The sequence below is a fragment of the Giraffa tippelskirchi genome, chromosome 11 (assembly GCF_054371585.1).
Source record: "Giraffa tippelskirchi isolate mGirTip1 chromosome 11, T2T-mGirTip1v1.2.pri, whole genome shotgun sequence".
In the NCBI taxonomy this organism is placed as follows: domain Eukaryota; kingdom Metazoa; phylum Chordata; class Mammalia; order Artiodactyla; family Giraffidae; genus Giraffa; species Giraffa tippelskirchi.
The window spans coordinates 139,952,501-139,977,536 of NC_137285.1; the positions used below are offsets into that span (position 1 = coordinate 139,952,501).

General features: G+C 36.8%; 1 long non-coding RNA gene across 1 annotated transcript in view; it reads right to left on the bottom strand.

Moving 5' to 3' along the window:
- The window catches only part of LOC145525184 (uncharacterized), a 227,806-nt gene that overhangs the window by 167,410 nt on the left and 35,360 nt on the right, over window positions 1-25,036 (bottom strand). Inside the window, exon 2 of the long non-coding RNA XR_014068083.1 lies at window positions 11,693-11,812. This is a non-coding gene — a long non-coding RNA (uncharacterized LOC145525184). The remainder of the gene's footprint in view (window positions 1-11,692; window positions 11,813-25,036) is intronic.

The following is a 25,036-nucleotide window of genomic DNA, read 5'->3' on the forward strand; positions in this document are numbered from 1 at the left end:
TGAATTTTCTTTGCTTAATCTATGAGGACGGGAAAGTCGATGACTTAATTAAAGAGGAAATAAGAGGAGAGAAGAAGAGAAAGAGAAAAAGTTCCTAATATGGGCACGTGCTTATATCTCTATATACTTATGTAATATATGAAAACATTGTGGCCCAAAGTGTTCTCTTTAGAAATAATTATAATAGTCTTCAGGATTTGGCATTATGGAAATTACAGATTTCAAGGACTTAATTCTCTAGAATTTAGGGCTTAGCTTTCCACCCATAACCCTAATACACTTCCTCTGGAATATTTCTTCTGCATTCTCAAAAACCAGTTAGTGTACTAAGTTTTCTTGAACAGAAGGCACACTATGCGTGGAGAGTCTGTGTATTTCTTACCCAAAGAAAGTAGATTAATCCTAGACCCTACATTAGAGAGGAAGCATTATCAGGTCACAGCATAATCAATTATCTTATTTAATTGAAAATCAATTTCACTTTCACCTAAATAAGAGCTGTTACGAATTCTGAAAATGAAATGAAGAAACAATCATAAAATAAGATTTTTCCATTTCTGAAAAAATCTTTAGCTACCTTATTTAGATTTTTATCTTTATTATTTCAATTCCTAAGAGTATAAGACAAAATTATAGAAACCAAGAACAGGGATTTAAAAGGAACATCAGCAAGATTTGCATTGTTTTCATCTTTGTTATCTCTGTAGGAACAAGTATAGTTTTATTAATCAGAATTTTCTTTAAAGAAGCCAAAAGATTCAGTGGTATTGTGCAGTGTTTTGCAAATCATTATTTTAAGTCTCAGCAAGATGGAACTTCTTTAATTTATTCAGCCCTTCTGACATGGTAATCTGAATAGTATTATCCATAATAATGGGATTTTACTTTCTTAATTTATCTTCCAAGATTTATTCTATCCTTATTCTGTCTCCAAAGCTTTTACCATGGTGATTATCAACTGCAGTAGTAAAGCCACAAGGATTCATGAAGAGAGATTTTTTTGTGTGTGATTTTAGCTGCTTATGTTTTAGCAGCCTTTTTTTGGGGGGGGGAGTATTTGTGTTATAATAACCCTAAAACATTACCCAGAGTCCTTTCTCCTCTAATTCTCTTTGTCAAAACGAGAATCATGATCCATGCATGCAACCTTTCCCCGTGTAGAATGATTACTTAAAGTAGAACAGGTTAGAGTAAAAACTGATTCAGTAGGAATTTAGCTATCAGTAAATATAATTTTAAAAGAAAGTAGCATGCTATTTTTCAGCAGAAGCTTTAGTAAATATCTAATATCTAACATGCTGTTATTTAATATAGTACCTCTTTCTGGGGGAAAAATTTGCTAACATGTTGTAAATTAATTGCTACTATGATGTAGCAAATTGCTTTATGAAATGGACTTCTATTAAAAATATAAATAAAACTGAATTTTAAGTAAAACAAAGTTTTTTACAAAGTAAAATAAAACTATTTTATTATATGAATATGTTGAGTTTCATCTTTATAATCTTAATATTTTCAAAAGTTAACTCTTCATATTCAGAGTAATATCACATAAATATACATACTAAAATGGAAATTATACATTTTCTTAGTATTTCTTAAAGATACTAAAATTATTTCCTTTTTATTTTGTTTCCATAGTAGAGTGCTTTTATCTATATATATATTGGATATCCCTATACATATATATTTAATTCTATATTTTAAAATCATACATATTTATGTAAGTATACACAAATAAAGAAAACTTAAAAAATTAATATTTTCTTTTGCTGTGAAAAGATTCAACTCCTGTTATTTTGAATTCACAGCTTATATTATCTTCACTGCAGTTTGTTACCTAGTTTTACATATTGAAAAAGAAGTATTCACTTAACAACTTTATTTACAAACATTGTTTAGTTACACTTACATGCCCCTAGAAGCTATTTGAGGCATTGGACAAAAGTCAACACAATATACTTCACTCATCTCTTTAAAGTTTCTTATCATATCCAGGGAAGATAAATATTAAATGAGTAGATGTCATGAATCTGACTGGATTAAAAGAAAAAAGTTTATATCTGATTTGGAAAATGCATATTTGAATTAATAACAAACAAAAGTTTAAAACACGTTGAAAAGTATACATGAGACAAAGGCCAATTTAAAAATTAATAAAAAGTTTATGTAGCAATATTAGTGTCAGTTCAAATAGATTTCAGGAAAAAATATTAAGTAATGAATTGATTTAGCAAATATTTATTGAACACTTACAATAGGTTGTGTGTGAGTGTGTGTGTGTGTGTGTGTGTGTGTGTGTGTGCACGCGCTCAGTTGCTCAGTTGTGCCCAATGATGTGTAGGCAATTGTACAAAACAGGCAAAAAAGAACAAAAATAAAATCATAATTTATATTTATGGTGGGCCTCCCTGGTGAAGAGTCTGCCTGCAGTGCAGGAGACCTGGCTTCAATCCCTGTTATGAAGATCCTCTGGAGAAGGAAATGTCAATCCACTCCAGTGTTCTTGCCTGGAAAATCCCATGGAAAGAGGAGCCTGGCAGGCTGCAGAAGCTATGGTGTTGCAGAGTCAGACATGACTGAGCGACTTCACTCATATTTATGGTGTGGTAAATGACAGTGAGAAATATATGTCAGAGAAGGAGGATGGGGATAGGAAATTCTAAGCTTCTAGTAGATTTGAATTTTAAATATCTTAACTAAGAAGGCCTCGCTGAAAGATGACACTTACGAGAAGATATGAAGGAAGAGAGTTGAGTTTTGTTTGTGTCTCAAGGCAGAGCATTCTAGGCAGGAGAAACACCAATTAATTTTGACACTTTAACCGTATTATTTGCAAAACACCTCTCAATTGATGGTGACACATTTCACAGTCCAAGTTTTTTGCATTGAATCAAAGAGTTAACTTATAAGGCTACTTTGGTTGCTGTTCTTAATAAAGGACCTATTTTAAACGTAATCAGCACATGACCTGATTGTTTGAATGCCCACGCATCTCCAGAATCCTCACTACAAATGTCACTTTCATTTCTTCCCTAAATTTTAAAGAAAAGATGTCTTTTCCTATGACTGTGCATTCCTTACTAAAAATGAGTAAAGAATTAGAATATCTAAAATTGGTGTTTGCCTCTGTCATCACAATTTACTATTCACAAGTTGGTATCAACCTCTGGGAAATACTGATGCTGTTCCAATAGTATCCTAACTAGAGCAGCTCTGGGGATAGTTTGGGATTTCTTTTTTCTTTATGGAGAAGGAAATGACAACCGACTCCATTATTCTTGCCTGGAAAATCCCGTAGACAGAGGAGCCTGCCGGGCTACAGTCCATGGAGTTGCTGAGAGTCGGACATGCCTGAATGACTGAGCATGCATGGATGCATGGGATTTTGTAAATCTGAACAATGAGTGAATGTTTCTGGCATCTTCTGACTCAACCATTTAATGAATTTGCTTTTACGAACTTCATTTGACTTTCTACTCGGGAAACAACTATAGTCCCTAGCATATTGAGGTGTTTGTAATGACACAATATTTTCCATTGGGTAATATATGACTGAATGGCAATCAAAAGTAAAATCCCCTTATAATATGCAGTATTATTATACTTCTTTGCTTAAAACATCTTTCTTATAGCTAATGGGCATAAATGCAGTAGCTACAATATAAAAGATTACAGTGTAAACCTTAAGATGTGTAAGGAGAATAATCTTCAGTTCAGTTCAGTCACTCAGTCATGTCCAACTCCTTGCGATCCCATGGAATGCAGTATGCCAGGCTTCCCTGTCCATCACCAACTCCCAGAGCTTAATCAAACTCATTTCCATTGAGTAGGTGATGCCATCCAACCATCTCATCCTCTTTCGTCCCCTTTCCCTCCCACTTTCAATCTTTCCAAGCATCAGGGGCTTTTCAAAGGAGTCAGTTCTTCACATCAGGTGGCCAAAGTACTGGAGTCAGTTTAAGCATCAGTCCCTCCATTGAATATTCAGGACTGATTTCCTCTACTATGAACTGGTTGGATCTCCTTGCAGTCCAAGGGACTCTCAAGAGTCTTCTCCAACACCACAGTTCAAAAGCATTAATTCTTTGGTGCTCAGCTTTATACTCCAACTCTCACATCCATACATGACTACTGGAAAAACCAAAGCTTTGACTACATGGACCTTTGTTGGCAGAATAAAGTCTCTGCTTTTTAATATGCTGTCGAGGTTGGTCATAACTTTTCTTCCAAGGAGTAAGCGTCTTTTAATTTCATGGCTGCAGTCACCATCTGCAGTAATTTTGCAGCCCTCAAATATAAAGTCAGCCACTGTTTCCACTGTTTCCCCATCTATTTGCCATGAAGTGATGGGACCAGATGCCATGATCTTCGTTTTCTGAATGTTGAGTTTTAAGCCAACTTTTTCACTCTCTTCTTTCACTTTCATCAAGAGGCTCTTTAGTTCTTCACTTTCTGCCATAAGGGTGGTGTCATCTGCCTATCTGAGTTATTGATATTTCTCCTGACAATCTTGATTCCAACTTGGGCTTCAACCAGAAGAGCATTTCTCATGATGTACTCTGCATATAAAATAAATAAACAGGGTGACAATATACAGCCTTGATGTACTCCTTTGCCTATTTGGAACCAGTCTGTTGTTTCAGGTCCAGTTCTAACTGTTCCTTCCTGACCTGCATACAGATTTCTCAAGAGGCAGGTCAGGTGGTCTGGTATTCCCATCTCTTTCAGAATTTTCCATAGTTTGTTGTGATCCACACAGTAAAAGGCGTTGCATAGTCAATAACGCAGAAGTAGATGCTTTCTTGGAACTTTCTCGCTTTTTTGATGATCTAACGGATGTTGGCAATTTGATCTCTGGTTTCTCTGCCTTTTCTAAATCCAGCTTGCACATCTGGAAGTTCATGGTTCACGTACTGTTAAAGCCTAGCTTGGAGAATTTTGAGCATTACTTTGCTAATGTGTGAGATGAGTGCAATTGTGTGGTAGTTTCAGCATTCTTTGGCATTGCCCTTCTTTGGGATTGGAATGAAAACTGACCTTTCTGCACCCTGTGACCACTGATGAGTTTTCCAAATTTGCTGGCATATTGAGTGCAGCAGTTTCACAGCATCATCCTTTAGGATTTGAAATAGCTCAACTGGAATTCCATCACCTCCATTAGCTTTGTACGTAGTGATGCTTCCTAAGGTCCACTGGACTTCATAATCGTGGATGTCTGGCTCTAGGTTAGTGATCACACCATCGTGGATATCTGGGTCATGAAGATCTTTTTTGTATAGTTCTATGTATTCTTGCCACCTCTTCTTAATATCTTCTGCTTCTGTTAGGTCCATACCATTTCTGTCCTTAATTGTCCCCATGTTTGCATGAAATGTTCCTTTGGTATCTCTAAAATTCTTGAATAGATCTCTAGTCTTTCCCATTCTATTGTTTTCCTCTATTTCCTTGCATTGATCACTGAGCAAGGCTTCCTTATCTCTCCTTGCTATTCTTTGGAACTCTGCATTCAAATGGATACATCTTTCCTTTACTCCTTTGCTTTTCGCTTCTCTTTTCACACCTATTTGTAATGCCTCCTCAGTTGTGGTATAGGGTGCCCACCAAATAAACTTTATGTATAATGTGTATTAGTCCAAAGTTTCTGATATGTAAAACTTTCTTTAATATACTGAAAGATGATAGAAATCAGAAGTGATTTTATTTATGCAGGTTCATTGCATGATACCATTGGTTGATGAATATTCTTACTTTACACAGGATCCTCTTTCTGTGTAGGTAAAGATTATCCATGTCTTTTAGATGTTATCTCTCTTGATCCATATTGTGGCTGAGTTTTTTTGATGTGATAATCAAGTTTAAATTTCTTAATAAAAAGTCAAATTAATCAATTATGAATAAATGATCTCTTGTTCTATGTTAATATATTGAATTTACCTGAGAATAAACTATCAAGTAGATAGAATTGGTATTTACTATTTAATGCCATCCAAAGCAAATAAATATTTTTAAATTACGTGCACTTACCTTTTTCCTCCACCCTTTTAGGAGTTAGTCTTCAGTCACATAGCATAGTGCCATAAAAAGATCTCTGACATCATTTATGAATTGATACACCTTGGAGTACAGTGGAGATCATTACTTGGTAAAATTAACTGGGGACTAATTTATTTGGATATCTTTTGTCTGGATCCTCTTCTGCAATGCCAAGATACTAATCTGTAATGTCACTGATGAGTAAGACTCCGAAGAGTGCCTAGTATTGAGGTTAAAGTGACGTGAGCTTGAGTTACAGCTCTCCTAACAACTCTGTCCTTTGTCATGTCACTTCTTTGAATTTCAAATATACCATCTCCAAAATGAGGGGATTGAAATAGATAAGCTGCACAGTCTTGTTTTATTCTTAAGTTTAATGCTCGTTCGATGCAGCTATAGTATCTGACAGAAATTACTCAGACTACTTAGCTCTGTGTACTTTGATGAATAGCTACCTCAAAACATGAATACAGATTAGATTGTAGTAGAATGGAAGATAATATAAGCCTGCGTAACCCTCGCAACCTTGGAATAGCTCAATGTAGATCCCCTAGATAAACAAAATGGTGGTCACTGCATTACTTTTATTTGTTCTCATTCAGTATGGAACTTCTATATTTACCTGACCATATTGTCTATACCTGTACAAACCTTACATGCACAAAGGTAAAAACAACTTCACTTATTTGAAGCAATGCAATTTTCCGCCTATTCAAAAGAAAATCCATAGTCCATCATTCCAATTTTACACTTGCCAGTAACATAATTTACCACACCTGTTTCTCTTATTATATTCCATATCCAGCAAAACTCCCAAACTAGATAAATCCATCTATTATGTTCTCCATCTATTATAGTCAGAACCAAAATAACTGTGTTGCATTGGAAAAAGTCATACAAAAGTGCAGATTGGTTCCACTTTAGATTTATGATTCCCAAGCACAAATGCAATCTCAACATGACCCAGCAATTCTTCTTTATTTCACTGGTCTGTTTGCTCTATCACAGTCCATAAGTATTTCAGACATTTACTTATTTAAAACTCCTGATGTCTCAAATTCTCTGCTTTATTTCAATAGACTTTCTTTTCCTATCTGAAGTCCATATTTGTGACTGGAATTCTACTTTCCTCTTCTTCCCCTAACCTCTACAGGATTGATTATTTAGACTTCCTTATATATTCCACTTCTCAATGTGACCCCTTCCTTGTAAAGGAATTCCACTTTCCTCTTCTTACCCTGACCTCTACAGGACTGATTATTGTGACTTCCTTATATATTCCACTTCTCTTTGACTTCTTCCTTGTAAAGTAAAAAAAAAAAAATGCATCTCCCTCAATCACTGCCCTGCTTCTCCCGCCATTCATAGCTAAACTTCAAGAAAAATTGTTTTTCCTGGCTGTTATCTCACCTCTCTCTCAGGTAAGAGACCAAATTCTGAAATTGCTTCATCTGTAAAATGGATTCTTTCTAGAATTAGTGAATTGTTTTTTCAATTGTTAATTTGCTGCTCTTTCCTTCCATAAAGACTCAGATTTTGCAGTCTATCACCAATACTGTCTTTTTTTTTCCCCTCGCTATTTCTCTATTTACATTCTTCATGGCTCAATACCAGACTCTCTACTCTTAATACATTAAAATATTTTAAGCAATCTCATTCTCGATTGGTTTCAAATTCATTTGTTATGACTATGGTAAACAAAATCTAGGCTTCCCAGGTGGCTCCGTGGTAAAGGATATGCCTGCCAATGCAGGAGATGCAGGACTTGGGTTCGCTGCCTGAGTCAGGGCGATCATTTGGAGAAGGAAATGTCAAAGCACTCCAGTATTCTTGCCTGGGAAATCCCATGGACAGAGAAGCCTGGTAGGCTACAGTCCCTGGGGTTGCAAAGAGTTTGTCGTGTCTGAGCACATACACAAATAAAATCTATTCTCTATTTTATTTTTTTATCATCTTCAGGTGGATGGTTCAAAGCATATTGATATCATTTTTCCCAAATATAAGTCATGAATTTCTACAATAAATCTGATAATATTCCAGGATCATCAGCTCTTGAATGGCTCAAACTTTTATTCAAAGACACACATGCCAGAAAGCTATGAGTTATTCAACTTCTTTCTAACTCAATTTATGGGACACAGTATTACAACTTTATTATCTTTGTTTCTCTAAAATTTACCTATTTTTATCCATACAAATATCTACACTGCACAACAACACTATTATCATCTCTCATCTGCACTGCCTCAATAGCCTTGCAATAACAGTTGTTCAATCCATTTTGTTAGTAAATTTTCTAAAACTCAAACATTATTATGCCACCTCATGCTTAAATACTTCAATGGTTTCTCATGACATTTAGAATAAAGAAATTAAAGTAGGACACACACGCACACACTCTCACCACTCTATTTTCTGATTATCTGAGAAATTTTAATACTGACCATCTTAGTCTTTTTCTCACCTTCTTTTTTCTTCCTAGTCCATCTGCTTTTCCCATTTTCCCTTAATTACCTCCAGTCTAGAAATTTCTAAATTAACTCTTTCATTCACTAATTAAACAGACAATGAGATATAGTAAATAAGTAAAAAAAAAAAAAAAAAAATGGAGACAAAGACTAAAAGAGTATTGCTGCAGTGAATAAGACTTACAAATATACTATTATAGTAGTATATTTGTACAGATACCCCAGATAAAGCTATAAATTTCCCTCACTATTATTTAACTGATAAATTTCTCCCTGTTAGCTCTTTGGGCAATTTATAGTATTATTTATAAAAGCTTTTGGGAGACTTCTGTTAGTGTGAAACTTATATAGTACATGATATAAATCAAAAAGAAATATATTCTTTTGTAGACATTATAACAGATTGAGTATCTCAACAAGTTAGTTACTGCTTACCTGTAGCTATTCCTCAATCACTGATGACCTCTGAGAAACAGCTTATTGATTCAATATCCATTCATTAAAAAAAGCCTTTTTCACTATTACTCATTCAAAACCAACTGGAAAAAATCCATTTTTAAGAAGAGTCTGTTGTCAGTTAATTACAGAGTGTGGCAAAACTGGCAACTTATTAACCTGTAGAGGAAAGAATAATCTCTCATCCAACAGAAGTAAAGTACTTCAGAAATGCTGGCAAAATGATTTTTCTCTTAACCTACTTCTTTTTAAACATATTTTAAAAAGTAAGGTACAAACCTTCAAAGAATTGTCTCTACTTTGTTTCTCTTGTAGCTTTAAGAGCAGTTTAGTTTAAAGTTTTGATTCCCAGTATGAATAGGGACATTCTTTGGTATTGGCTTTCTTTGGGATTGTAATGAAAACTCATCTTTTCCAGTCCTGTGGTCACTGATGAGTTTTCCAAATTTGCTGACATATTGAGTGCAGCACTTTAACAGCACCATCTTTTAGGACTTTAAATAGCTCATTTGGAATTTTGTCACCTCCACAAGCTTTGCTCATAGTAATGATTCCTAAAGCCAGCAAGACCTCACAGTATATTCCAGCTAATGTACAATTGTGCTCATTTCACATGCTATCAAGGTTATGTTAAAAATTCTTCAAGCTAGGCTTAGTATACATGAACTAAGAACTTATAGATGTACAAGCTGGCTTTTAAAGAGGCAGAGGAACCAGTGATCAAATTGCCAATATTTGCTGGATCACGGAGAAAGCAAAGGAGTTCCAGAAAAACATCTCCTTCTGCTTCATTGACTAGGCTAAAGTCTTTGACTGTGTGGATCACAACAAACTGTGGAAAAGTCTTAAAGCAATGGGAGTACAGACCACCTTATCTGTCTCCTGACAAACCTGTATGTGAGTCAAAAAGCAACAGTTAGAACTGGACATGGAACAATTTACTGGTTCAAAATTGGGAAAGGAGTATGACAAGGCAAGGCTGTATATTGCCAGCCTGTTTATTTAACTTCTGTTCAGAGTACATCATGCAAAATGTCAGGCTGGATGAATCAAAAGCTGAAATCAAGAGCCGGGAGAAAAATCAACAACTTCAGATATGCAGATGATACCACTGTAATAGCAGCAAGTGAAGAGGAACTAAAGAGCCTCTTGATGAAGGTGAAAGAGAAGAGTGAAAAAGCTGATTTGAAACTCAATATTCCAAAAACTAAGATCATGGCATCCGGTCTCATCACTTCATGGCAAACAGTTGGGGAAACAATGGAAATAAAGACTTTATTTTATTTTCTTGGGCTCCAAAATCACTATGAATGGTAACTGCAGTCATGAAATTAAAAGACCCTTGCTCCTTGAAAGGAAAGTTATGACAAAGGAAAGTTATAAAAAGCAGAGACATCACTTTGCTGACCAAGGTCTGTATAGTCAAAGCTATGATTTTTCTAGTAGTGGTGTACAGATGTGAGTTGGACAATAAAGAAGGATGAGTGCCAAAGAATCGATGCTTTTGGATTGTGGTGCTGGAGAAGACTCTTGAGAATTCCTTTGCTTGTAAGAAGATCAAATCAGTCAATCCTAAAGAAATCAACCCTGAATATTCATTGGAAGGACGGTTGCCAAGCTGAAGCTACAATGACTTGGCCACCTGATATGAAAAGCCAGCTCACTGGAAAAGACCCTGGTGCTGGGAAAGATCGAAAGCAAAAGGAGAAGAGAGTGGCAGAGGATGAGATGGTTAGATAGCGTCATGGACTCAGTGGACATGAATCTGAGCAAACTCTGGGAGATAGTGGAGGACAGAGGAGCCTGGCATGAGCATTCCGTGGGGTCACAAAGAGTCAGACATGACTTAGCAACTGAACAAAAACAAGATGAAAAAAGACACTAACTCGCCAACAGCATAAGGGGCAGGGGTGCAAAAACATGATTAAAAGGAGAGGAAAAGGAAATCCTAAGAGATGTAATTTTTTCAGTTCAGTTCATTCGCTCAGTCATGTCCAACTCTTTGTGACCCCACGCACTGCAGCATTCCAGGCTTCCCTGTCCATCACCCCAGAGCTTGCTCAAACTCATGTCCATCAAGGCGGTGACACCATCAGACCATTTCATCCTCTGTCATCCTCTTCTTCTCGTGCCTTCAATTTTTCCCAACATCAGGGTCTTTTCCAAGGAGTCAGTTCTTCACATCAGGTGGCCAAAGTATTGGAGCTTTAGCTTCAGCATCAGTCCTTCCAATGAACATTCAGGACTGATTTCCTTTAGGATTGACTGGTTTGATGTCCATGCAGTCCAAGGGACTCTCAAGAGTCTTCTCCAACACCAGAGTTCAAAAGTATCAGTTCTTCAGTGTTCAGCTTTCTTTATGGTACAACTCTCACATCCATACATGACTACTGGAAAAACCATAGGTAATTCTTTATTTTTCCTTTTAACATTTCTTCAGAAAATCTACTAAGACACGTGGTGTACAACAATTCAATTCAGAAAAGAAAGTTAAAGAAACTCAACTAAGAAATAATCAGATCTACTCCCAAACCATCAAAGAAATATTTATTTAAATCATTCTACCTGGAAAACACACTTCATATTTTTAGTAACTCACTTAATTCTTTTTCTTTTCACTTTTTTTTTAGATTATTTTCCCATATAGTCCACTACAGAGTATTGAGTAGAGTTCCCTCTGTATACAGTAGTTTCTTATTGATTATCTATTTAATATACAGTGGTGTGCTTACGTCACTGAAGTCTGGGAATTCTCAAATAGTTCAATGGTTAGGCCTCTGTGGTTCTACTTCAAGGGAAACAGGTTCGATCTCTGGCCAGGGAACTAAGATCATCTATGCCATGTTCTGCAGCTAAAAGAAAAAGAAAAGGAATTTAAAAACTCAATTCTAGCTGGTGTTGTCAGCTAAAGGTTTCCTTTTTTGTATCCTAAATAGCCCAGGATGCAAGGGAAGACTCAATATACAAGACAAGCACCCCACAATTTCTCATTGTGAAAGCAAAATTGAATTTTGCAAAGTCTTAAGATGGGTTTCCCAGGTGGAACCAGCAGTAAAGAATCTGTCTGCCAATACAAGAGGTGCAAGAGCTGTGAGTTCAGTCCCTGGGTTGGGAAGATCCCCTGGAGGAGGAAATGTCACCCTGCTCCAGTATTCTTGCCTGGAATATTTTATGGGCAGAGGAGCCTGATGAGCTACTGTCCATGGGGCAACAAAGAGTTGGACATCGCTGAGTGACTGAGCAAGATGACTTGTCAAGTTAGTAGGGGGCAGTAAAGCAGAGGTATGAGGAGGTAAGCTGAGGGGTTTGGAAGAGGTTGCCATGATAACTCAACATTCCATCTAGAACACTCTTTGATGTGATGGGAGGAATGGCGTATTAATTTCCTGTGGCTGCTCTAACATATAATAACATGCTTGGTGGCTTAAAGCAGCACACAGATATTCTTTTACAGAATTGTCAAATCAGTTTCACTGGCAGAGATCCAGGTGTCAGTAGGGCTGTGTGCTCTCTGAATCCTCTAGGGGAGAATCTGGTCCTGGCCTCTTCCGGCTTCTGGCAGCTGCCGTCTTGGCTGGTGGCTGAGTTGTTTCAGTCTCCGCCTCTGTGATCGTATGATGTTCTCTTCTGTCTGCCTAAATTTCCCTTGGCCTCTCTCATAAAGACTCTGGGATTGCATTTGTTTTTGTTGTTGTTGTTTAGTCACTAAGTCATGCCTCACTCTTTGCAACCCCAAGGACTATAGCCTGCCAGGCTCCTCTCTCTATGGGATTTCCCAGACAAGAATGCTGGAGTGGGTTGCCATTTCCTTCTCCAGGGGATCTTCTTGATCGAGGGACCGAACCCTAAGCTCCTGCATTGGCAGGCAGATACTTTACTGCTGAGCCACCAGGGAAGCCCATAGACCACCTTTATAATCTAGGGTAATCACACCATCTGGAGATCCTTAGTATAATTATATCTGCAAAGACATTTATTCCAGATATAAGATAATATTTAGCATCTCCAAACCTTTGGACCCAATCTCTTTTGAGAGATGTTATTCAAATTATCTTAGATGGAAATTAGGTAAGAGGCTGAAAAGATAAAGGTTTCAAGAGTGACCTCTGAGCTAAAGAATATTTATACAGAATATTTATACAAAATACAGAATATTTTTAGAATACATAAAGTCACTTTTACAGGGAATTTGAGAATAAAATATGGAATGCTGCCTTGATCTCTGTTTTGCTAATAAAAAAAGAAATTTTTTGCCACTTGAAAATAGAAGATGGTAGGAATAACAGTTTCACTCTCACATTCTCTTAAAATTACAGTTGTGATGGACATTCATTTTTAAAAAGTCAGCTGGCCTTATTAGAAATTTTTTGAGGTATGTAGGGCAAAAAAAATCCATTTTGCAAATGGCAACACCAAGACTCAGAAAACAAAGAGTGATGTACTCAAAACTAGTTGGTAAATTACCAAGTCTCTTAACTCAAAGTTCAGTATAACCCTCTAGCATGTACATTACATCTCAGATTTTTTTGCCTTCTCACACATCTCTGTGTCTCTCAGGAATAAAGTGTCACAAATAATGCACCTAAAGTCTAGGCTGCGACCCAGTGATTTCGAGACATAAAACCAATATTGCTTTTAGCATCTGTAAGATCCAGAGTTAGAACGGATCAAAGCTTTCAGAAATGATGAGACTGACTTTGCTTTCTTGCAGTTCAGATAATCAGGCTCTTCTGAGAACAGAGAAAGAAAATCAGGTCTGTGGGGGATGATGGAGTTTGGCAGTGGATCTTCTGGCCTACTCAAATAAGAAGGCATGTCACTCTTTACATGCTCTGGATCCTTTCAGGGAAGCATAAACACGTACCTTCTAAAATTCTCTGCTTTCTGAAAAGAAAGGACGATTTCAGAGATGAGAATTCTGAATTTTCTTTCTCATTTGAGTAAAATACTACCCCCAAATATATCATCTTTTACAGAAATGTATTTATTTATTTTTAATTAGAGGATAATTGCTTTACAATATTGTGTTGGTTCTGCCATGCAACAACATGAATCAGCCATAGGTATACATATGTCTGGGCTTCACTGGTGGCTCAGCAGCAAGGACTCCGCCTACAATTCAGGAGCCACAGGAGAGGCAGGTTTGATCCCTGGGTTGGGAAGATCCCCTGGAGAAAGGCATAGCAATCCACTTCAGTATTCTTGCCTGGAGAATCCTACAAACAGAGGAGCCTGGCAGGTTACAGTCCAAAGGGTTGCACAGAAGTGGACACGACTGAAGTGACTTAGCAGGCGACTGAAGTGACTTGAACCTCCCTCCAACCTCCCACCCCACCCCACCCCACCCTTCTAGGTTGTCACAGAGCTCCTTGTGTCATATAGCAAATTCCCACTGGTTATCTATTTTACATATGATAATGTGTTTGTTTCCATGCTACTCTCTTCATTCGCCCACCCTACCCTCTCCTTCACACACTGTGTTTAAAGGCATATGAAAGACATGAGAAGTATGCCCTTCTATATGTGCAAAATGCTATTTCTTCTTAACACATTCAGACTCTTGCTCTGAGCATTTTGTTCCTTTTAAGCAACTTAGGCATGAAAAGCACAATAATATAGTAGACACGGTTGCTAATGTATTATCCCTCCATCACTTTTTATAACTGATTAACAAGAGAAAAGTAAAAGGTTAATTTTCTAATTACATACTCCCCAGAGGTAAATTATGCATGTTATCACATTCATTGACACAGTATAATGGGCACTTTAATGAAAAAGTGATTTTCTCTGAAGCTATGAACAATCAACAGTATATTTTTAGGAATCAAGTAGGCAGCAGGCAAACCAGTGAAAAGACCTGCCTCTACCAAAAATGTGTTTAGAAGCAGCTTTTGCCTTCCAAGCAAGCTGTGCTGTTCCAAATCAATCAGTCTAACCAAGCTGAATGTGACTTAAGACGAGGCTGTTGAGTCTAACCTGGGTTTGACTCCTGGCTCCTTCACTACTAGCTGCCTGACCTAAGCACATTCTTACATTATTTATGCATTGATTTCTTCATTGATCCATGGAAATAATGTGATGATGTAATTCAGTGCATAAAAGAAGTGATATCGGTATAGCAACTAACACAGAGTCTGTCACATATCAGACTCTCAATACATTCTGAGTCATGAGAGAAAATGAGATTAGGGATGGAATATATGGGTTAAGAATATCTGTACTTAGAAATATCTATATAAACAATGTTTTCTGAGAGCATGCTTTCATTTGGTTTATCCTTTATAAGGAAAGGCATCTAAGTCTTGGATATAGAGGTATAGAGTTTCCTGTGATATTTTTATTTCTGAGCTCAGATCATTTCTACGAAAATCAGAAGAATTAGGGATGAGTAAACATTTTCACCTTTAGTCCAGTTAGTATATTAACCGTAGGGAGGCTCCTAAATCTCATCCACATTTGGATCTTTCACCTAAACTTGCTAGAGGCCAGTCATGCGCGAAAGAATATAAATGGGGACAATTTGAGCAAGGGAGTTGTAGAGCTGCTCAAGAAGTTTGGCGAAAAATAAGAAAATACAAGACCAAAGGACATGTGCCAGTGATTTAAATCAGATCTGCATCCGTTTCTACGACAAAAGGCTCAAGGTAGCAGATCATATTGTAAATATTGTAGCAGCTTCCTTCTATGATCATCAGTAACATTAAAATGTGTTTCTGTGAGCTTTTAATCTAGCATTATCAGTGAAAAGCAGAAGACAAAGATAAGAGGTGCTTGTTCATTTTAAGAGAAAAGTATTTTTTTTTTTCCTGTTTCATGGCAAAATTGTTACCCTATACTTCCTTGCATGTTTAGATAAATAAGCTTACCTTTATTAGAGATAATAAGATCATGAAAAGAGCATTGAATTGAGAGGAGAACCTGGGCTCAATCTTACTTTCTTTGTAACTTTGGACAAATCACTTAACCTCTCTGAGTTTTGTTACTTGTGAAATGGAAATAATGGCAGCCCTCTTGAAGGGCTATCAAGAGGATTAAATGCCAGCACAAAGTACTTGGCTTAATGCCTAAACAACCTGAGTCACTAAATAGGTTTTTGAGTAAATGAACAAAGCAATTGTTTTAATCATCTCTGCACTCTTTTGGTGACAGAGAACTTTCCACCCTAGGGTTGTGGGGAGGCCCAAACTCACAGCATTTGACTAGATGAATACAAATCCACAGCAGCTTATTAGTCACAAATACTCACAGCCTGGAGAAGGAGGACATAGTAAAACACACTTGGGCGGTACTTAGGAACAGAGTGGGCAGTCAGGTCCTATGGGAATCAGGCTTTGTCACAGTAAGAGAGTAAAGTATCCTTGGTTCTTGGAGAGGCTACAATGAGTTTGTCTGATTCATTCTGCAGGTTGGAAGGGAGCTGAAAACTGGCTTTCAGGGATGAGCAGGAAGTGTAACTGATCCATTTGATAATAAGAGTTGTTTAGCTGGGGTATTTTATCCATGGGAACAGAATGAAAAGGAAATCTTAAAGTTAGTCAACTGCAGATCCTCCCAATTTCCCCAGATGTCAAAGTCACACATAATATTGGGTCTCAGTTGTAGTTCTAACAGCACAATAGTAAAGCTTAATCTTCCTGTGATCATCTTTATCCCACATTTTCCTCCAAAGAAAAGAGCAGGATATTTATATTTTTCAGAATGACTAACAATCCCATAGTCTGATGATAATTTTATGAGGAAAAGAAGGAGGAAGAGTAAGAAAAGTGGAGGAGGAGGAGAATTATTTAAGCCAGAAACTTCTTGCAACCAATCTAGGAAGTTGTACCAAGTAGTGGTGCTGCCTCAAACAATCTGGATCTTGAATTAATGTTACAAGTTTTGGTAGTAAAAGGTGAGGAGAAGAGAATAAATAGTGATGTGGGCAAAAATTAATTATATGCTGGTTAAATTGAAATTTTTTCCTTCTAATTCTTAAAAAAAAGTAATAAATTCCTTTTTCAAGGAACAGCTAAGAATAATAGAGCAAGGAGACACGCTGCACTGATGTCCAACCAACTTCACTTTATTTTTTTTCTATTATAGACAGAAGCTGCCACCTGTCCCTTGTGACTGACAGTAACTGCATCACCTGCGTACTTCAGCTCTGGGATTGAAAATGTCACGAAAATCTACTTTTCCTAGTTCAGCTTCCTGTAGTATCTCTAAACTTATCCTCTGCCTAATATTTTACGTATTATGTATGAACTTTTGAGATCTTAAGTAGACTTTGTTAAACTGATATGAAGAAAAAAAGTGTCTTAAAATCTATATTTAAGAAAATTCTTCTAAGAGCTAGGAACTTGAAAGAGAAATGCTATTTTATTCTTCTGAATTCCAAATTGCTTGACTTGGGAAGATCAGGAGTCAGAACTTAAAGAAAGGCAAAATTAAGTTTATCAACCAAACAGAAAGAGAATGATAAAACAAGGCTAAACATTATGAAGTTAATTTGAACTCAAAGGGACTATAGAGTGAGAAGTAGTAGAAAGAATGTGACTAGATTGGAAACTGTCTGGAGTCCTGAGAATGAACGCTGTGCCCATTACTATTCACAAACTTTACCCTAGCCTTGAGGCTAATTTGGACTTCCCTGGTGGCTCAGAGGTTAAAGCCTCTGCCTCCAATGCGGGAGACCTGGGTTCGATCCCTGGGTCGGGAAGATCCCCTGGAGAAGGAAATGGCAAACCACTCCAGTATTCTTGCCTGGAGAATCCCATGGACGGAGGAGCCTGGTTGGCTACAGTCCACGGGGTCGCAAAGAGTCGGACACGACTGAGCGACTTCCCTTTGAGGCTAATTTAATTGAAGTTCATATTTGGGATGAGGAGTTTATGCATCTGAAGAGTGAAGAGATGCTTGGACCACGGATATCACTAGAGGACAACATTGCACAATGAGAAGGGCCTCCTGCTTTATGATCAAACAGAGGCCGGGATGGACAAGGAACAGCAGGCAATGCAGGATGTCCCCTCTGAACAACAGGGCAGCATAAGCCTCAGCTCCTGTTCTACGGAGAGGGAGAAGGAGAACATCAAATTGCCTCAGTTCAAATCAAGAGACAAACATTAAAACTCAGGAATGACATGTGCGTGCACGTTAAGTCACTTCAGTCATGTCTGACTCTACGACCCTATGGACTGTAGCCCACCAGGCTCCTCTGTACATGGGATTCTCCAGGCAAAAATAATGGTGTGAGTTGCCATGCCCTCCTGCAGGGGATCTTCCCAACCCAGGGATCAAACTTGTTTCTCCTATGTCTCCTGCATTGGCAGATGAGTTCTTTACTACTAACACCACCTTGGAAGCCCCCAGTAATGACACAAATGTCATCAAAGTTCCACAATTAAGCTTCTTTTACTGAATGAAAACGACAATTTAATTTTACTAACTTCTTTAAAAGTTATTTTTAATTTAATATTTATTTTACATTGAACTATTGTTGATTTATAACACTGTCAGTTTCAGGTGTACAGCAATTCAGTTATACATGTATCCATTTCTTTCAGATTCTTTTCCCATATAGATTATACAGAATGTTGGGTAAAGTTCCCTGTGCTATACAGTAGGTTCTTGACTATCTATTTTATCTATGGTATTGCATGTATATTAACCCCAAACTTTTTTGTACTTCTTATTAATGACTATCAACTGGAATTCCTGTACAGAGATAATGCCATTTAAAAATAATGTATTTTATCTTAAAATTTTTTTAAAAGCACAAAGCGAAAAGGTACCCCACTCCTGAAGTATTTTCCCTTAAATATGGCCATACAATCTATATTTGATGCTTTCTCCTCAAGTAGTCCATCACTGTCTAAATAAGCAAGTTAGAGGCAAAATATGAAAATGCAAATTTCAAACTGGTAAGAGGTACTTATGAACCTAAAGATATAAGGACAAAGATTGTTCTTTTAGGCAAGAATTTAGCATATAATATGATATAATATCAGAGTAAAACGCACTTCTCCTGGTGCCTCAGACAGTAAACAGCCACCAGGGAAGTTGGAGAGAACATACACACAAAAATTTCAGTAAACTATTACATGTAATAAATTCCTTCAGAGTGACATAAATACATGACAGAGAGAGTTGTCAGATTTAAGTTGATATAATCCAAAACAATATTCTCAAATATGGCAGAAACAGTAGGATAATAGATTGTCAGCTCACTCTTCCTGAATGTGCCCTAGTCAAATCAGTTGCAAAATAATTGGAAGACCTCTTTAAGGCGACATTCTACAGTTTCTACCGGCCAGTTGTCGAATACTGCTGTTGCCTTAGTTACTATTTTCACCAGCATGTTTTATTTTAAGAAAGCCTCCATCTTCATATATTTTTGTTTGCTTAAATTCACTCACAGGCAGTGCTCACTCTAGATACAACAGGTTCTTGGAGACTGAATCTTAAAGTGGATCAGTCAGGCAAAATCCGGAGTATACCGGTGTAGACTGTGCAAGCGTCGTTAGTCTCATCTGCTCAAAAATGATGACAGTGACTGAAAGATGTAGGAGAAGCAGCAAGAAGTGAGGTGCAGGATGTTACTAGAAACCTTTTTCTAAAAACCTGAGGTAACGTGGGCTTATAGCATTATATGTTTCATGTGTTGCAACATTATATTTTGACTTCTGTATACACTATAGAAATTACCACCAAAAATATAGCTTTCATCCATCACCATACAGTTGACTCCCTTTACTCTTTTTATCCTCTGTCGGGTAATCACTACTCTGTTCTCTGGATCTACCTGTTTCTTTTTGTCTGGTTTGATCATTTTTTGTTGTTGTTGTCATTGTTTAATAATCTACATACAAGTAAAATCATATAGTATTTGGCTTTGTGTGACATATTTCACTTAGCATAATACCCTCAAGTTTCATCTATGTTGTCACAATTGGTAAGATTACATCTTTATTATTTTAGAATTGGGTAGTATTTTTTTAGAATTGGGTAGTATTTAATTTAATTGGGTAGTAGTATTTCATATATATATATATATATATATATACATATATATGAAAGTAATAGACAGAGCTACATCAAACTAAAAAGCTCTGCACAGCCAAGAAAACCATGAACAAGTTGAAAAGGCAACCTACCAAGTGGAAAAAGATATTTGAAAATTGTATATCCAATAAGCAGTAATATTCAAAATATGTAAAGAACTCCCACAACTCAAGAATGAAAAAACAACTCAATTAAAAAATGAACAGAAGACTTAAACATATATTTTCCTGAGAAGACATATAGACAGCCAAAAAAGCACACTAAAAGATGTTAGTCACTTATTATTAGGAAGCACTGAGCCGAGTCCCATGTGGTGTACAGTAGGTCCCTGTTGGTTGTCTATTTTAAATATGTCAGTGTGTACATGTTGATCCCAAACTCCCTAACTATCCCTTACCACCCCCTCCCATCTTTCCCCTCTGACAGACATAAGTTTGTTGTCTAAGTCTGTGAGTCTCTTTCTGTTTTGTAAATAAGTTCATTAAGTTCATTTATATCATTTCTTTTTAGATTCCACATCAAAGAGGTGTCAACGATATTTTTTCTTCTCTGTCTGATTCACTTCACTCAGTATGACAATGGAATATTACTCAGCCACTGAAAAGAATGAAATACTGTCATTTGCAGCATCATGGATGGACCTAGAAGGTTGAGAGTTTAAATGAGAGGAGTAACCTTAGACAAAGCACTCTGAGGAATGGGCATTTTTTAAAAAATTAAGCAGTAATGGAACCCTACTAAATATAATAGCATGACTTTCCTCAGTAACCCTCAGTGCCTAAGGGAAAAACTGCATGACCAGCGCCCAGGAGTAGCGAGAAGAAAGCAGCAGGGGGTCAAGGAAACTGAGAATTTGAAGGAAAGAGTAAGGTTTGTCAAATTTCAAATTTCTTGAATCAAATCTCTTGAATCCTTGACCCAGATTGGATAGAAAGGTAAGTGAAAGGGGAGGAGAGCTAAAGATTTGAACTACCTGGAGCAGATTGATTCACTGAAGCTTTACTGAGAATGAAGAATGGTCCAAGCGCAGGGACAGGACAAGAGTAGCACAGTGTAGGACCATGGGCAGAGATTAATAGTTACGACTTTGAACTCTTGTAGAAAATAACAGTACCCCTCATTATGAGGTGGTCTGCAGAACAATGTGTTACGTAGAAAGTACAGTAGAGATGGCATCATGGAGTTAGAGAATTCCTTCCTCCAACTTTCTCCAAAAAGAGAAAGGAGAGGGTTGCAGAGGCCAGAGACTGGAAGGGGAGGGAAGGGAAGAGGAAAGGAAGGAAGAAGCGGGGAGAGAATGAAAATAAAATGAAGAAACAGAGAGCCGTTGGGGCTCTAAATCAGCACCCAGGCAGTAGCTCTGATTTACTTTACTGGATAAGTAAAGTAAAATACAAGTACTAGCTTTTTCACCCAGGTGGTCCTTGCTGTTACTGGAGTGGGCCATAAATCATGCAGATACAACTCTTGCTCTTTGTAGCCAGAATATTCTGGGGTGTACTCACATCTCTAGAGGATTTGAACATTTTAAGACTTCTCTTGGGATAAATTTGGGGATATGGTTCTTACTAGCAGATCTAGTATTTTTACAGTCCCACTTGGAACATATTTTAGAGTCCCATTTGGAACACAATTTAATCGACATCAAAGTCATTAACATAACATCTTTATTTTTGTTTTGTTTTTACTAATTTACTTAAATTATTTCATTGAATTCTCTTACAAAGCTGACAGCCTTACACACATGACATAAAAAGCTCAGGGCAGATTAATTGCTCACTCAAGGTAACACACAGCAACAGAGCCCTTTTTGAATTGAAGAATTTGTCTATATTTATTTTCCCAACTACTACTCTGCAGTTGCAGGCAGCTGTAAGTACAGGGTAAGATCTTTTAAAGAACACCTATGCCCTCTGAAGTATACTCCAGATTGGATCCAAATTCTAATTCTACTTTATTCAAAGTGAGTTACTATGAACAAGTTTATACATTCATCCATTTGTTCATTATTTGCTCATTTCTTCACTCATTAACATATCTATTACTTCATTCATATATTTAATATATCAAATAATAGGTATTGAGCACCTACTATTATTTAAACATTTAAACATCAGTTAATCATTCCAGTCAAAAAAATGAGGATGTTAGGATGCACTTCACAATGTTTTAAGAATTAAACGATTCAGTGTAAAAAACATCCAATATTGTATTTTGCCCATAGTATACACTCAATAAATAATATATATTTATACATATTTTTATTATACTCTGAACCTCTTTGTAATATGACATGTATCTGATGAAGTGGCTGAAAATAGCAGTTTTAAATCTAGTTGGTCAATTTCTTCATTCAGATAAATTAGAAAGGATGCAAGAAGCTATGTATAAAAATTGCCAGAAGAAAATACCAAATGGGGGATGAAAATGTAAACGTCAGCCTATTTTGCACAAATATAAAGTAAGTACTAGGTATCAATAAAAATATTTTTCTCAGATCCAAAATTATCTTCAAAACCAAAGATCGAAGTTTCAGAAAATTCTCTGTGAGAGAAAAGTCAATAGTTTAGAAACAGCTCTTTATGAAAAAATAAATGTTAGAAAATCATTTTGCTATAGAATATTTGAAAAAGTTTACTATATATATATATATGTTTTTCCAAAGAATAAATATTAATAAACAGCATATAAATGAAAATGTATACATCTTACATTAACACTAGTGCGTCTGTTAAAATATGAGGTCAGCTCTCAGTTTTCATGGGTTCTGCCTTCACTGCGCTGTGCCTAGTCACTCAGTCACGTCCGACTCTTCGGAACCCCACGGACTGTAACCCACCAGGTCCCTCTATGGCGATTCTCCAGGCCACAATACTGGGGTGTGGTGCCATGCCCTCCTTCATTGGATCTTCCCAACCCAGGGATCAAACACAGTCTCCCACACTGCGGGTGAGGTTTAGGGTCAGTTTGATTTCTTCTATTGTTTATTACAAAAACCATCTTATTTTCTTTGTACTTCACTGCAAATACTACCGTATACTCTCTAACCCTCTTCCTCCCCTCATGAAAAGTACTGTGATTAAATTTTAAAAGGTTTTGGGTTGTAAATATTTATGATTCTTTCTTTCTTTATTTTTTAAAAATTATAAAGGATCATGTAAGCATAAGGTTTTCTTATCTTCAAAGAGAAGTTTTTTTACACTCTAAACAGAGGCTTTCTGTCACTTATTAATATTATCAAATACTGAAATTTCCATGTCTTTTTCCTATTTTAGGATATATTTTCTATAATAAAAACTTCCCTTCAAATATTCTATATAACAACATACTACCACCATTGTGATTCCTTTTCAGCATATTCAACATTCAATGATCTGACAAGTGATTCCAAGAATACTTGCACACAAACCTCATAGCCTACGATGTATATGCTGAAAATAATGGTTCAAAGAATTAAATTCTCCATTTCAGCCTCTTGCACATGGATAACTTTGACAATAATTGGCACTTTTCTTGCTACCAATCCCCTTTGCTATTAGATGAATAGTTGTTGAGTGTCTATAACAACAGAAAAAAGAAAAGTTGGATTCCTATGAGATACTTTTTTTTCGGAAAGCAACATAGAAATGCAATCTGAAATATAAAGCAATATTTGACTCCAATACCACTGCTTGGAAAAGGAGGATAACATATTTTAGCTTTACATATTTCCGAGAAAGAAGCACTTAGATAGAGCTTGATTGGAAATGTTACATTACCAACCATGACCCAGTGAAGTGTTTTACAAGAGGAATTTTTATTGTAGTAAGACTCTAGAGTGTTGAACCTTAACAGTGAAATTGAATCACTAACAAAGCCATGCCAGATGTTATTCATATCAGATGCTGATTAATGCATATGCTTCATTTAGTGGAACTTAAAATTGAGTTATTAAAATGGGAGGCTGTCAGGTTCAGAAATGATTGACGGCTAGAATTAGAAAGATTTATGAGTTGGGTTTGAAGCAGTACCTAGAACATTTCTAATGTGTTTTTTTAATTAATTATTTTAACTGGAGGTTAATTACTTTACAATATTGTAGTGGTTTTTGCCATTCATTGACATGAATCAGCCATGGGTGTACATGTGTCCCCCATCCTGAACCCCCCACCCACCTCCCTCCCCATCCCATCCCTCAGGGTCATCCCAGTGCACCAGCCCTGAGTGCCCTGTCTCATGCATCAAACCTGGACTGGAGATCTATTTCACATATGATAATATACATGTTTCAATGCTATTCTCTCAGATCATCCCACCCTCACCTTCTCCCACAGAGTCCAAAAGTCTATTCTTTACATCTGTGTCTCTTTTGCTGTCTCACATATAGGGTCATCATTACCATCTTTCTAAATTCCATATATATATGCATTAATATACTCTATTGGTGTTTTTCTTTCTGACTTACTTCGCTCTGTATAATAGGCTCCAGTTTCATCCACCTCATTAGAACTGATTCAAATGCATTCTTTTTAGTAGCTGAGTAATATTTCATTGTGTATACGTACCACAGCTTCCTTATCCATTCGTCTGCTGATGGACATCTAGGTTGCTTCCATGTCCTGGCTATTGTAAACAGTGCTGTGATGAACATTGGGGTACACGTGTCTCTCAATTCTGGTTTCCTCGGTGTGTATGCCTAGCAGTGGGATTGCTGGGTTGTATGGCAGTTCTATTTCCAGTTTTTTAAGGAATCTCCACACTGTTCTCCACAGTGGCTATACTAGTTTGCATTCCCACCAACAGTGTAAGAAGATTCCCTTTTCTCCGCACCCTCTCCAGCATTTATTGTTTTAGCTTTACATATTTCCAAGAAAGAAGCACTTAGATAGAGAGAGCTTGATTGGAAATGTTACATTACCAACCATGACCCAGTGAAGTGTTTTACAAGAGGATTTTTATTGTAGTAAGACTTTTTGATAGCAGCCATTCTGACCGGCATGAGATGGCATCTCACTGTGGTTTTGATTTGCATTTCTCTGATAATGAGTGGTGTT